The sequence below is a fragment of the Neofelis nebulosa genome, chromosome X (genome assembly GCF_028018385.1).
Source record: "Neofelis nebulosa isolate mNeoNeb1 chromosome X, mNeoNeb1.pri, whole genome shotgun sequence".
NCBI classification, from domain to species: domain Eukaryota; kingdom Metazoa; phylum Chordata; class Mammalia; order Carnivora; family Felidae; genus Neofelis; species Neofelis nebulosa.
In genome coordinates this window covers 8,943,347-8,956,012 of record NC_080800.1, presented here as the reverse complement: position 1 = coordinate 8,956,012, position 12,666 = coordinate 8,943,347, and the positions used below count along the sequence as shown (strand labels likewise).

General features: G+C 42.1%; 1 protein-coding gene across 5 annotated transcripts in view; it reads right to left on the bottom strand.

The window, feature by feature from the left end:
* The window catches only part of FRMPD4 (FERM and PDZ domain containing 4), an 850,869-nt gene that overhangs the window by 679,905 nt on the left and 158,298 nt on the right, over positions 1-12,666 (bottom strand). Inside the window, exon 1 of one of the 5 annotated variants that reach the window (XM_058713634.1) lies at positions 8,758-9,056. The exons of the other annotated variants lie outside the window; for them this stretch is intronic. The gene's annotated coding sequence lies outside the window, so the exon portion shown is untranslated. Of the gene's footprint in view, positions 1-8,757; positions 9,057-12,666 lie in introns of those variants that run through there. 5 annotated transcript variants of the gene reach the window in all.

Genomic DNA, 12,666 nt, shown 5'->3' with positions numbered 1-12,666 from the left:
AACAGTGAAAAGAGAGAGCATAGGCACAGAGCTAGAATGAAGGACTAAGCCGAGAGCTTCCAACAGAATTGATGTCTTCTAGAAGTCTATGAGCAAAATGTAAAGTTTGGAGTAGTTGAGTTATTGGGGTGAGTAGGCTCCATTATCACTCATTAGCTGAAGAATTAGAAAGTATGGGACGTTCATTTTACAGGAATCGTCATTTAGATTTAATCTAAAATACAACCCCAACACACACGCCCCTGAACGAAGAGCTTGCCATTCGGTGTGTTCATAAACGTTAATAATGCTCCTGAAAAGGGGCGCCTGGGTAGCTCAGTCCGTTGAGCGACTGACTCTGCCTGGGTGGCTCAGTCGGTTGAGCGACTGACTCTTGGTTTCAGCTCAGGTCATGATCTCACAGTTCCTGGTTTCGAGCCGCCCGAGTCGGGCTCTGCACCGACAGTGCAAAGCCTCCTCAGGATTCTCTCTCTCTCTGCCCCTCCCTTGCTCACTCTCTCGGTCTCTCTCTCAAACTAACTAAGTAAAAACTTAAAAGAAAAGAACGCTCCTGAAAACAACCAACCATAAGGAAATGAAGCGAGGCTAGAGTTGAACCACACAGACTCCGCAGACCCAGTCAGCAGCTTCTCCCTCATTTCAAAGACTTCTCCCCACCCCCAAATGCACTCCCCAAAGCAGCTGTACTTGCTCTATCCTGCAGTTTTCTTACCCTAAGAACAAACCATCTGGAGGGTTCTGTGTTTTAGTAACTCCATAGTTTATCTCTCCCAGGACAATCTGCCTTTTAAAAGAAGGGAATGAGAAGTCTATGCTAGACTCAAAGGAATGAACTCCCCTAGGTCAACAGGGGAGGAATTTCTGCAAATAAATAACTTTTCTGAGGCTCAAGTCTCCTTATGTGCTTCTGAAACCCTCCTTCCTCATATGTATATGCCAGGGTTTCTCAACTTTGGCGCTATTGAAGTTTGGGGCTGGAGAATTCTTCGCCGTGTGTACTGTTTAGCGGAATCCCTGGTTCCCACCCGCTAGATGTCAATAGCATCCTTTTACTCAGTTGTGAAAATTAAAAATCCTGAGGCACCTGTGTGGTTCAGTCAGTTAAGCATCTCACCCTTGATCTCAGCTCAGGTCTTGATCTTATGGTCTTGAGTTCAAGCCCCAGGTTGGGCTCTGAGCTGGGCATGAAACCTACTTAAAAAAAAAAAAATTCCCAGACATTCTCAAATGTTTGGGGGGGAGGGGGGTTGGGGGAGCAAAATCACCAGTTAAGAACTGCCAGTCTACATGAAGATAGGCCTCGCTTGCAAACACCAATAATCTTAAATGCATTGCCTCAGATTTTGTTGTTTATTCTTGTGCAGTTGCTATTAGCACATAAATCACTCTTTGGAAAAACAAAACAAAACAAAACAAAACAGGAAACCTGTTTGTCACAAAATAATTAGCAGAATTGGACTCCAGTCAAGAGCTTTTGTTCTTGTTTCACTGAAGAAAAATTGACACATGAATAATATTCTCAAACAAGGACTCAGTACATCATCATTCTTTGCTCTCAGCCTGATTTACAAATATCTACTTGAAAATGTAAAGGGCAAAAAACCGACTATATTCCCTTAGACTCACTGTAGCCCTTGAAATCACTGCACCACAAAAAGTGTTAAAATAAAAAATAACTTTTAAGAACATCCAAAAACTTTGTTTTTATGAAAATTCTCATATTACACCACTGACTTGTACGAGGCATGTCTCTAGCTCAAGTTCGACACAGTAATCTATAGAACATACTATTTTAAAATGAATGTTTATTTTTGTTTCTATTTTTGTACTCCTCATCTCCATTCCCTATAGTTTTCTAAGACCAGTGGTTTGCAACTGGGGCAATTGTCAATGTTTATAGACATTTTTTGGTTATCACAACTCAGAGGCACAGGGTGAGGGGTGAGGGGAGGGGGTGTAACTGACAACCAGTGGGTGGAGACCAGGGATGCTGGAAAATATCCCACAATGCATAGAATTATCCATAGTGCCAAGGCTGAGAAATCCCTGTCTAGACACATAATTAGAACACTCACTCATAACCCTTGATTTGGTTACAACCTAGGCATGGTACCCACGTCTTCTCCATTTGTTTACTGTCCATGATGCTTAGTATAGAGTTATATCCATTGCAGGTACCCGATGTAACTGTTACCTGAAAAATCCAGGCTTTTGGGAACACCGGGGTGGCTCAAGCAGTTAAGGGTCCAACTCTTGATTTTGGTTCAGGTCATGATCTCACGGTTTGTGGGATCGAGCCCTGTGTCAGGCTCTGTGCTGACAGTGTGGAGCCTGCTTGGGATTCTCTCTCTCCCTTTCTCTTTGCCCCTCCTTCTCTCCCCACCCCACCCAAATAAATAAATACACTTTAAAAATCCAGTATTTTGGAAAGAGAAGACAAAGAAATAACATTATTCTTTTTGGTTAAAACATTCTTGGGAAAACAAAAACTTCAAGTATGGTTGGAACAAAATCCTATTCTTATTTATTTTTGAGAGTGTGTGTGTGCAGGTGCACGTGCATGCACACGAGTGGGGGAGGGGCAGAGGAAGGGGAGACAGAAGATCCAAAGCAGGCTCCCAGATGACAACAGAGTCCAGCGTGGGGCTTGAACTCACGAACCACGAGATCCTGGCCCAAGCCAAAGTCAGACATTAACCGAATGAGCCACCCAGGAGCCCCTAAAATCCTATTTTTAAATGGATGAATTGTAACATTTGCAAAAAAACAAAAACCAAAAAATGGCAATAGAAGTCACAAATCATTGATTACGTTGGAACACAGTATCTGTTGGTTGTGCACTTGAACCTCCAGAGGGTGCTCAAGACTCTTCCTCACCCTGGAGAGCTACCTCTTACCCCCTTGCCCTCTACCAAGAGGAGGCAGCTCCCTGACAGGTAATCATTTGGAGGGCCTTCTGAGGGCACAAGGAGGCCACCGTGTTAGAAAGGTGGGGGCAAAAAATGGACAGTAAAGAGAACTCAGGTGGGGCTTAAATCTTCCTCCCTCTGTAAGTAAATTTCTTTACCATCTATTTCTCTCTTTGCATCTCTTTTCTGGAATTATAGCTAAAATTTTTGAATGACAACTGTGATCTAATTTTTTTGGAAGATTTATATAATCGTGTCCCATTTCTCCAAGTTCTCAAAAGGCAGTAGAATTCAAACAAAACAAAAAAGGGCAGTCAAAATATTAAGGTATGAGACATGGGTGGTGAAATAGCTCAGGAAATGTAGGCACCTCACCCTTGGGACTCAGCGTAAGCCACACTAGATTCCCAGCCTGAGAAACCAAACACGTGGCCACAGCAATAACATGTTGGTTTTTGTAATCCTTGAAAGTGTATAAATAAACCAAACTGCTGCAAATAGAAATCCCATGAGCTCTTCTTGAGATTAAGAATTTAAAGCACCAATCTTCTCCTGGGCTTGGAGACTTTCAGAACAAAAAGTTTTAAGTGGAATTGGAAAACAGTTAAATGTTACTGATGCACCCATATTGCTCATGTAATATTTATGAGCCACAGAATGATCATTCTGATTATTCCCAGCTGATTTTAACAAGGGATTTTTCCCCCCTCTCTTAATTAGGTGCCCGCATGCAAACAAAAGCCTATTATAGCACTCAGAAAGAACACAGTGAATAAAATTAGAGTATATCTATCTTCTAAATCACTGGATAGTAGTCTAGATATAAAAATACAACAGTTCCCTGTGATCTGGATGTGAGTGCACTTGCGGTAAAACTTCAATATGATTTCAATTGCCACTCTTTGCAATTAGGGCAAGGAAACCTAAAATCAACTCTTGTGCACTCTCATAATGGATCTCAACTGAAACACATGCTTTATCAATGTCAAAGACAGGGTTGTCTGCTCTTTGGTTTGGAGGAGCAAATTATGAAATGTTTTCAGGGGACTAAGGCAAATGACTAAAATTTAAAGGAAATCATTTTTCTTACTGTTCAAAGCACAGAAGAAACACTTCAGATTCAAGTGGATGTAAGATGGGTGGGAGTTTTAGAAGCAATCACTATCCTTAAACTTGACTTTAAAAGTCTATTCAACTACAATTAGGGTCTAAATTTAAATCCCTGTCTGTTGTTGGAATAGAGGTACAAAGTTAGAAACTCTGCTCTAGTGTGCACCTACATGTCTTTTATTGAGGCATCTTATCATATAAGTCTGCTTCCAGAAAAAGATAAAATAGATTCAAAGGCATGGAATCTTTACAGGCAACAGTAAAAGGCTGGCTCCTAGTTTTACGTGATAATTAGTTTATGGAATCCTAACTTCAGAGTGTTTATGTCTGAAACATCGGACCTTATTTTAAAATGTTATTAAGGCAGTGTCTGGGTGGTTCAGTCAGTTAAGCATCCGACTCTTGATTTTGGCTCAGGTCATGATCTCACATTTCATGAGAGGGAGCCCTGTGTCGGGCTCTGGGCCAACAGTGCTGGCCTGCTTGGGATTCTCTCTCCCTCTCTCTCTGCCCCTCCCCCACTCATACTTTCTGTCTCAAAATAAATAAAAAAAGATTTCAAAAATAAATAAATAAAATGCTACTAAGGATTAGATCCTGTAGCAGACAGACTCTAAGATGGCCCCCAGTGAATCCCACTTCCTGGTGTTGATATAGTTCACCATAATTAATTTTCGGAGACAGTGGTAATTACAAAAGTGCTTAGTGCTACAAAGAACAAGGTACTACGGGAATAAAGAGGGATGTATCCCAGGGTAAGTTGTTAGAGTGGAGAGTGGTGGTACGGAGAGAAGACCAGGAATACTACAGTTACATATATGCCAGGTTTCAACAAAAACCACTCACTTGGATGTGAATTCAGATCTTTAAGATGCCAAAATATGGAAACAACCTAAGTGCTTATCAATGGATGAATGGATAAAGGAAATGCACCATACACGCACGCACGCGTGCGCACACACACACACAGTGGAATATTACTCAGCCTCAAAAAAGAAAGAAATCCTGCCACTTGTGACAACATGGATGAACGTGGGGGACAGTATGCTAAGTGAAATAAACCAGACACAGAAAGGCAAATACTGCATGATCTCGCTTATATGTAGAGTCTTAAAAGGTTGAACTCATAAAAGCAGAGAGTAGAATGGTAACTACCAGGGGCTGGGAGAAATGGGGAGATGTTAGACCAAGGGTATAAAGTTTCAGTTAGGCGGGATGAATAAGTTCTGGAGATCTGATATACAGCAAGCTGACTATAGGTAACAACACTGTACTGTACATTTGAGAGAGAGAGAATCCCAAGTAGGCTCCTCACTGTCAGTGCAGAGCCCAACATGGGCTCGAACTCACAAACTGTGAGATCATGACTTGAGCCTAAATCAAGAGTCAGAAGCCCAACCCAAAGAGCAACCCAGATGCCCCTTAAGATCTTCTCTAGTAGCAAATTTCAAGTGTTCTTACCACACACACACACACACACACACACACACACACAAGTATGTGAGATGATGCATATACTAATTGGCTTGATTGTTGTAATAGTTTCAAAATGTACACATATCAAAACATTTTGTACACCTTAAATATATACAACTTTTGTCAATTATATCTCAATGAAGCTGGAAAAATTTAAAATCTTAAAGATGTTCTTTTGTTTTGTCCCCTAATTTTATAATTGCTTCAAAATAAATTTTTGTATTTGTGGGGCACAATTTATTCTCTACAAACACACTCTCTTCATTAAGATTCCAATTTTCCTACCAGTACTGAATTATAGTGCTCATAATAACCATTTCATTAATACAGTGATTCAGTTTAGATTTCTCATGCAGTAATTACTAGAAGGATTTCTTTTTCTTCCCCTCAAAGATGGGTAGCATATATTCTTTGGTTTCCAATTCCAAATGTATTTTGTTTTGTCTTTTTTTTTTTAAACAGGCAAAATGCCCCATATATGTCAATCTTGCTAAAGTAGATATGCTGCAGGATTCTTAGATGTAAGTCTCACACCTCTACTTAACACCATGTAACATATTGTAGTCTTTTGAAAAAGATAACCAATCCCTTTTGAATCACAGGGGATGTCAGCCTTGGAAAGGTGTTTTTGTTTTTGGTTTTGCTTTTTTAGGAGGAAGGACCACTGTGAAGCCACCATGACATCAGATCGTTCTGAGTACCCATCAGAACACCAGAGAATAAAAACACATGGGCTGGCCAATGCCCTGGACTCCACTTGGGACACAGACTCCATTTCTGAGACCCAGGACCATGCTGGAGTAATTCTGAAAAGCAAATTTACAGAAATGCAGCCATTCGCTCCATTTATTTTCCACTGTTGAGCTACTTTTTAAATAGGAAGCAGCAGCAAAATCTATCAATCTAAATGCCTTAAGATTTTTTTACTCATTATACATGAGAAAAACACCACCTGCTAGGTAGTACGGTTTCCAATGTTTCTGTGAACCAGAATTTATACGTTTGTTTTACAAGAAAAAGCCCTTCTACCATAAATATGGTCCTGTGTGATGGAAAATTAAAATTTAAAAATCTGATGCAATTTACAAGAAAGGACAAAACAAAGTGAAAATGATCACAGAATTGGTCCCATCAAAGCTGATGAGTCACGGCAAATAAGGAGGAAAGAACTGAGTCTAATGAAGACCGCTGAATCACAGCCATTCAGGGGCTCTTTTTAAGCAAGGTTAATCTCTTAAATTGGCTAGTCACTGGTAATTTGTTTGGCATGAATTCTGTTCTCTGAACAGCCAAGGGCTTGTTTGATACAAAACAGAGTGTGTGAGCGGAGGAATCACATTATAATTGATCAATTGATCTAATATTTAAAAGCTATGTCTTCCCAATTGCTTTGACAAGTGTAATTAACACATTTAAAGGGTCAACCAGATTGACGCCCTTGCCAAAAAGTAGGTTTTCCTCTCCTTTTAAACAAAAATCAATGTATTGATCAAGGCCACAGCTTACCTGAGAATGGTGTGTAATCAACAGTGTTTGTGTTTTAAAGCGTTTTGTTTTGTTTTGAAAAGACAGCACCAGCACATCAGAGCTACATGATTTTTCTTTAAAGAAACAGTATCTTTTAGAGGCAATACTTTTATCCTCTGTGGTCTTCACTATCAAAAGGCCAATAGGCCCTTCTTCTTTGGTTGACTTTTTCATGGAGAATCTATCTTTAATGTGTGTGTGAGTGTGATAAGCTATACATTATTCAGATACTCTAAGGCCAGGAAGCAGCTTAAGAAACCATTCCCCACCTCAACATCAGGGAAGTTTAGGATCAGTTTGGAAGAAGAGAGGCTCACCCGGAAAGAGAATGTTTGGGAGCACCAAGGACAGAAATATCCTAAAGTCTCCTTGTCTCTCAACTTTTCTCCAGTGGATCTGCCACAGCATCAAAACTTCTTAGTGTAAGAGTCACTGCTTTGAATGGTGGCATTTTTCTCTGAAGATCCCGGTTAAAATGCCAACATCCTGTCTGGAAAGGGTAGTGACCTAACTATACCCACCCACTAGCTTCGAAAGCAGCTGGCCTTTCCATAATTCACCAAGTAAATAGCAGCTTTTGGCTTGATACAAGCTGAGATGTTGGCCCTCCCTTTACAGACCTAGACTTTCAGGGTTAGCGCTTATAAGACTCTTATTTTCCTTGAGGTTCTCTGCCCACCAGGAGGGAGACAGGCAGTAGATGGCAGCTGTCTATCCTAGGGCTGTGCTGTGTGTATCTTCTAGGTAGAGTTCAACTCTCCCTCGGTCAATTCTATTTTAAACTAAGAAGTACTTTTGTCCTCTTTCAGTACCTACCAGAAATAGAACTATCATCTTCTTCGTGCAGTAAATGCAAAACAAAAACAAAAACAAAAAATTAGTAGCCCTCAAATACAAAAAGAATAGTGGAACGTCCATAATGAGCAAAAGCAGGTAGAAGGCTCAGGCAGACAAGCATGAATTCTTTCTCCTTCCCACACTTCCCCAGCTGCATCAAGCCCCCTGCTATGCGTTTGGTGTTACCATGTTAGGTGTTCCACATGTGTTAAACCTTTCCAGGAGCCCTACGGAGAAGGTAGCATTTTCTCAATTTTATAGATACAGAAACGAAAGCCCAAAGATAATTTTCCAAAGCCCCCATGTGTCTGATTGCAACGCCTGCACATTTTCTTGATGGCATGCTTGGTCCTATATTCAAAATGATATCCTTTTCCTTGGATTAAGACTTTAGCAACTGAAATACTGAACCGAAGTACAAACATTACTGGTTTGAGGTACCTTGCATTCTTCGCAAGCCTCTGCCCTCCTTTGTGCTGTGATTTATGCTCAGGGTCATCTGTGCCCATCAGGCTCTACGAAAGAGCACAGAGAGCCAACAGGCAGATCTCGGCATGCCAGTCAACAGCCTTGTTTGCCTCACTCCTCTCGCCTCTGTGACCTGGGCTGCCCTTCCGTTGTTTTCCTGCCCCCAACAATCCTTCAGGAACTCTTTGCTCCTTGGCCTGGCATAGTGGAGAAACCAGGGCTCCTCCATGAACCTTTCTCACTTGAGCATCTTTGACCTCGTGGACTTCATCCTTCCTGCCCAGCCGCCCACAGCACAGAAGTCTGCCTGGGTCAACAGCTCCTGGTCACTACCTGTCTCCCTCCATGACCCTCTCTCCTCGCTCCAGCTAGGAGCCCCCATTTCGTAATAACCTTAGATTCCTGGCAAATCTCAATGTCCAGCACTCACCAACAGCAAAGTGTCCAAAGGGCTGATGTCCCAGATCTCCTATTTTCCTTTCTGCCTACCTCTTCAACTCCCAGGGCACTTCTGGTTTCTGATTATTGCTTTGGACTTTCAATCTTTTTCTTTGCTCTTTCCTATGCCACTTGCATAACCTTCTCTCTTGACTTTGACCTTTTCTCTCTGCCAACTCTTCAACTCTGGGCTGACCAGAGTCCAGTGGAAACCACTCAGTCCAGATCTCTAGTTCAAGCCTGACTCCTAGCTCGCAGCCCCTCCCGGGACCTGACTCTTTGTGCTCACCCCCCTTGAGCTGTGACCAGGGTCTGTTTCCCCTGAGCCCCTTTTATCTTAGGGTACAGAGGAATCTTTTAGCATTGCCAACTGCTGCTGGATCTAATCCTGATTCTCCTGAAGACTTGAGTGGAATTCATTAACTGCCATCCTTACAGCCTTTGAGCTTTCTCTGGCAGAAGCCATGTTTGATTGCATATTCCCTAGTGCTATAGGGCATCCCTTATCACGGCTGGTCTCTGATGTAGTTTCTTTCTTAATAAATGAGTAGCTTTCTCTCTTCATGACAAAGGAGAATAATACAAAAGACAGAAACAAAGAATGAACACTTAGCATAAAGTCACACAAAGGCCTTCTTCCAATCAGAAGATGAGCCTCACAGTCCGTTCTCTACCCTCATCCACTATGCTTCTGAGAGCAGAGTTCCTCCAGTGTCAAGGTCATTTGAAGTACCTGTGAATGTAGGGATTCTGGTTCGCAGGTTGGGGAGGGGTGCTGGGATTTTGTATTTCTAACAGGCTCCCATGTGATGTCCTGGCTACATCAAGGTCAACACTTTCAGCAGCAAAGCCCTAGGTACACCCATACCTGGAGACGGACTTAAAACTGGCTTTTTTTTTTAGTATCTACTATTAAGATACCTTAGTGTTTTTTTTTAATGTTTATTCATTTTTGAGAGACAGAGAGTGAGTAGGGGAGGGGCAGAGAGAAGGGAGACACAGAATCTGAAGCAGGCTTCAGCCTCCAAGATGTCAGCACAGAGCCCGACGTGGGGTCAGAACCCACGAACCGCAAGATCGTGACCCTGAGCAGAAGTTGGACACATAACCAACTGAGCCACCCAGGCGCCCCAAACCTGACCTCCTTCTTAAGCAATACCCACAAAATTAGACAGCTCTAGTCTGTGATTCAGACCGCAATCCTTTTCTTTGAAACATCACATCTTAAAATACATTTACACAAAACCCAATGTTTTTGAACAATGATTTCTTTATTCATAGCAATGGATGGGAACACAGAAGTTGTTTCTTTCAACAAAGGGAGGAAATGGATAGAGTAAGTATGAATTAGAAAGAGGGCACTGAGAGGTGCTTGGGTGGCTCAGTCCATTAAGCATCCAACCTCGGATCTGGTGGTTTGTAAATTCGAGCCCCTCCTCAGGCTCTGTGCTGACAGCTCGGAGCCCGGAGCCTGCTTCAGATTCTGTGTCTCCCTCTCTCTCTGCCCCTCCCCCGCTCACACTCTCGCTCTCTCCCTCAAAATAAACAAACATTAAAAAAGAACAAAAAAACAAAAGAAAAGAGGCACTGAAGTGGAGGTTACTGGACAACCAGGCAAAAATAAAGCTACTGAAGTCTGCACCTGAAAGAACGGAAGAACCCCAAAGACATGAGCCCATGGGAGAGGGAGGCAAAGTCAAGCCTTCTGTTCCAAAGATTGTGCTGCGACAACTCCAGAGAGGACTTTACTGAATCTAGACAATGAAGAACCTTACTGGTCTATTATCTATCTTGAGGCCTAGCAGCTATTACTGGCTGAAGAGTTGTCTTTATTTATTCTTACATACTCATGAGGCTAAGGCCACTGGATTACAATCTCTTTTGGATACTGTATATAATTGAAAATGATTTCTAAGTTTTGCCAGTATTAAAAATTAGCATCTGTAAGGCATTCATTAACATCTTTACATGCATCAACCTTGTTTAATTCTTTTAACAGTGCCAAGGGTTGGACCCATTTGGCAGATGAGAGAAGATAAGGAGGAGCCAGTGAGGTGGCTCAGGAGTGAGCAACAGAGTCATGATTTGAAATCAGGACCTAACGCTAGCCCTAAGCTTTCAACCACTTGCTATCCTGCTTCTCTGTTACTTCTTTTGTTTTGGGGTTGTTTTTCTCCCAAACTGGATAATTCCCATTTATTTTTTTATGTACTTTCCCTGGAAAACTCCTCTGGAATTCCAATGAAAAGGCCTGCAAGTGGACTCAAGAGCAGGAGCCAGGTGTGATCAGAGAATCGAGGCAAAAGTGAGGACACAGAAGGGATATTTTGCTCCATGTACAGGTCATTCTTTCTTTCACATCTTACACTGTTACACTTTGGGTTTCTTTCTTTATGATTCTAATTGCTGCCCAGTGTATGGTCCGTCCTCTTGAGCTCAGTATCCTTTATTAAAAGTCATACTTGACACCGGATGCTTTAGGTTCCAAATTAAAAAACAAACCAACTGGAACTGGCTTCAATAATAAAGAAAATGTCCTAATACACACAACTGCAGAACTCACTGCCAAGACAGGACAGTGTCAGGAACCCAGTTTCCTTCCTTCCTTCTTTCTTTCTTTCTTTCTTTCTTTCTTTCTTTCTTTCTTTCTTTCTTTCTTTCTTCCTTCCTTCCTTCCTTCCTTCCTTCCTTCCTTCCTTCCTTCCCTTCTTTCTTTCTTTCTTTCTTTCCTTCTTTCTTTCTTTCTTAATGTTTATTCATTTTTGAGAAAGAGAGACAGAGCGTGAGCAGGGGAAGAGCAGAGAGAGACGGAGACACAGAATCCAAAGCAGGCTCCAGGCTCTGAGCTGTCAGCACAGAGTCTGATGCGGGGCTGGAACCCACGGACTGTGAGATTGTGACCTGAGCCAAAGTCAGATGCTTAACCACCTGAGCCACCCAGGAGCTCCTAGAACCCAGTTTCTTTTCAACTGGCCACATCTGGGGCAGTCCTCCTCAGAGTCATAGGATGTTGGTGGCCAGAACACTACTTCCTCGCTTGTACTTGAGAAGGGGGGGTGTCTCTTCCCCAAACTATCAAACAAAAGTTCTGAGCTTCACTCTGAACCAACTCACCATATTGCCCGCATTGTAAGATGCATATTCTGCATGCTGTAAGAGCTCTGAAGTAAAATACACCTTGATGTACATGTTACATGTTTTGTTACATGTTGATGTATAGTTCTGTCAAGGTTTTTCCGCACTCTTTCTCTCAGTGGTACCTAAACCAGTGTGCCCCTTTGGGTATCTAACGCTGGGGCAATAGGCCTAAGACCAGTCAACAATGGTCCCTAGAGCTGGAATGGCCCCAAACCCTGCACCAAATGCATTACTGCTTTTTGCCATCAGAGAGGATGGGTCGACTGTTGGGAAGACAATGAAAATGTGAAGTTACTAGCTACATACTAAAGAGAAAAATCTAACAGTGCAACATCATTCATTCATTCGTTCACTTATGTATTCATCAAAATGAAAGCCACGGAACAGCTCACACCCTATGCTGATATTTACAGTGTTAAATTACATAGACACACACACACACATCTCTACATGAGTAATACAGTTACAATACTGCAATCATTCCTGAGTCATACTCTGCAAATAAGCAAATACCCATCAAATATAAGAAATGTCAAGGCCATAGCTAATGCGTACTATGGAATGTCACACTCAAAACTCTTCGCTTCAAGTGAAAGCAAACAGGTCTCCCTGCTCCTAACAAAATCTGGTGCAAGCAAGGCAGCAACTCACATTCCGATTTTGGAATAAAGATGGCAGGCTGGCCCATGGCTAAGACACACATACAGTGACTCACAGATTGCAGAAGGGAGGAAATAAAGAAACCCTGGGGATCAGATTATGG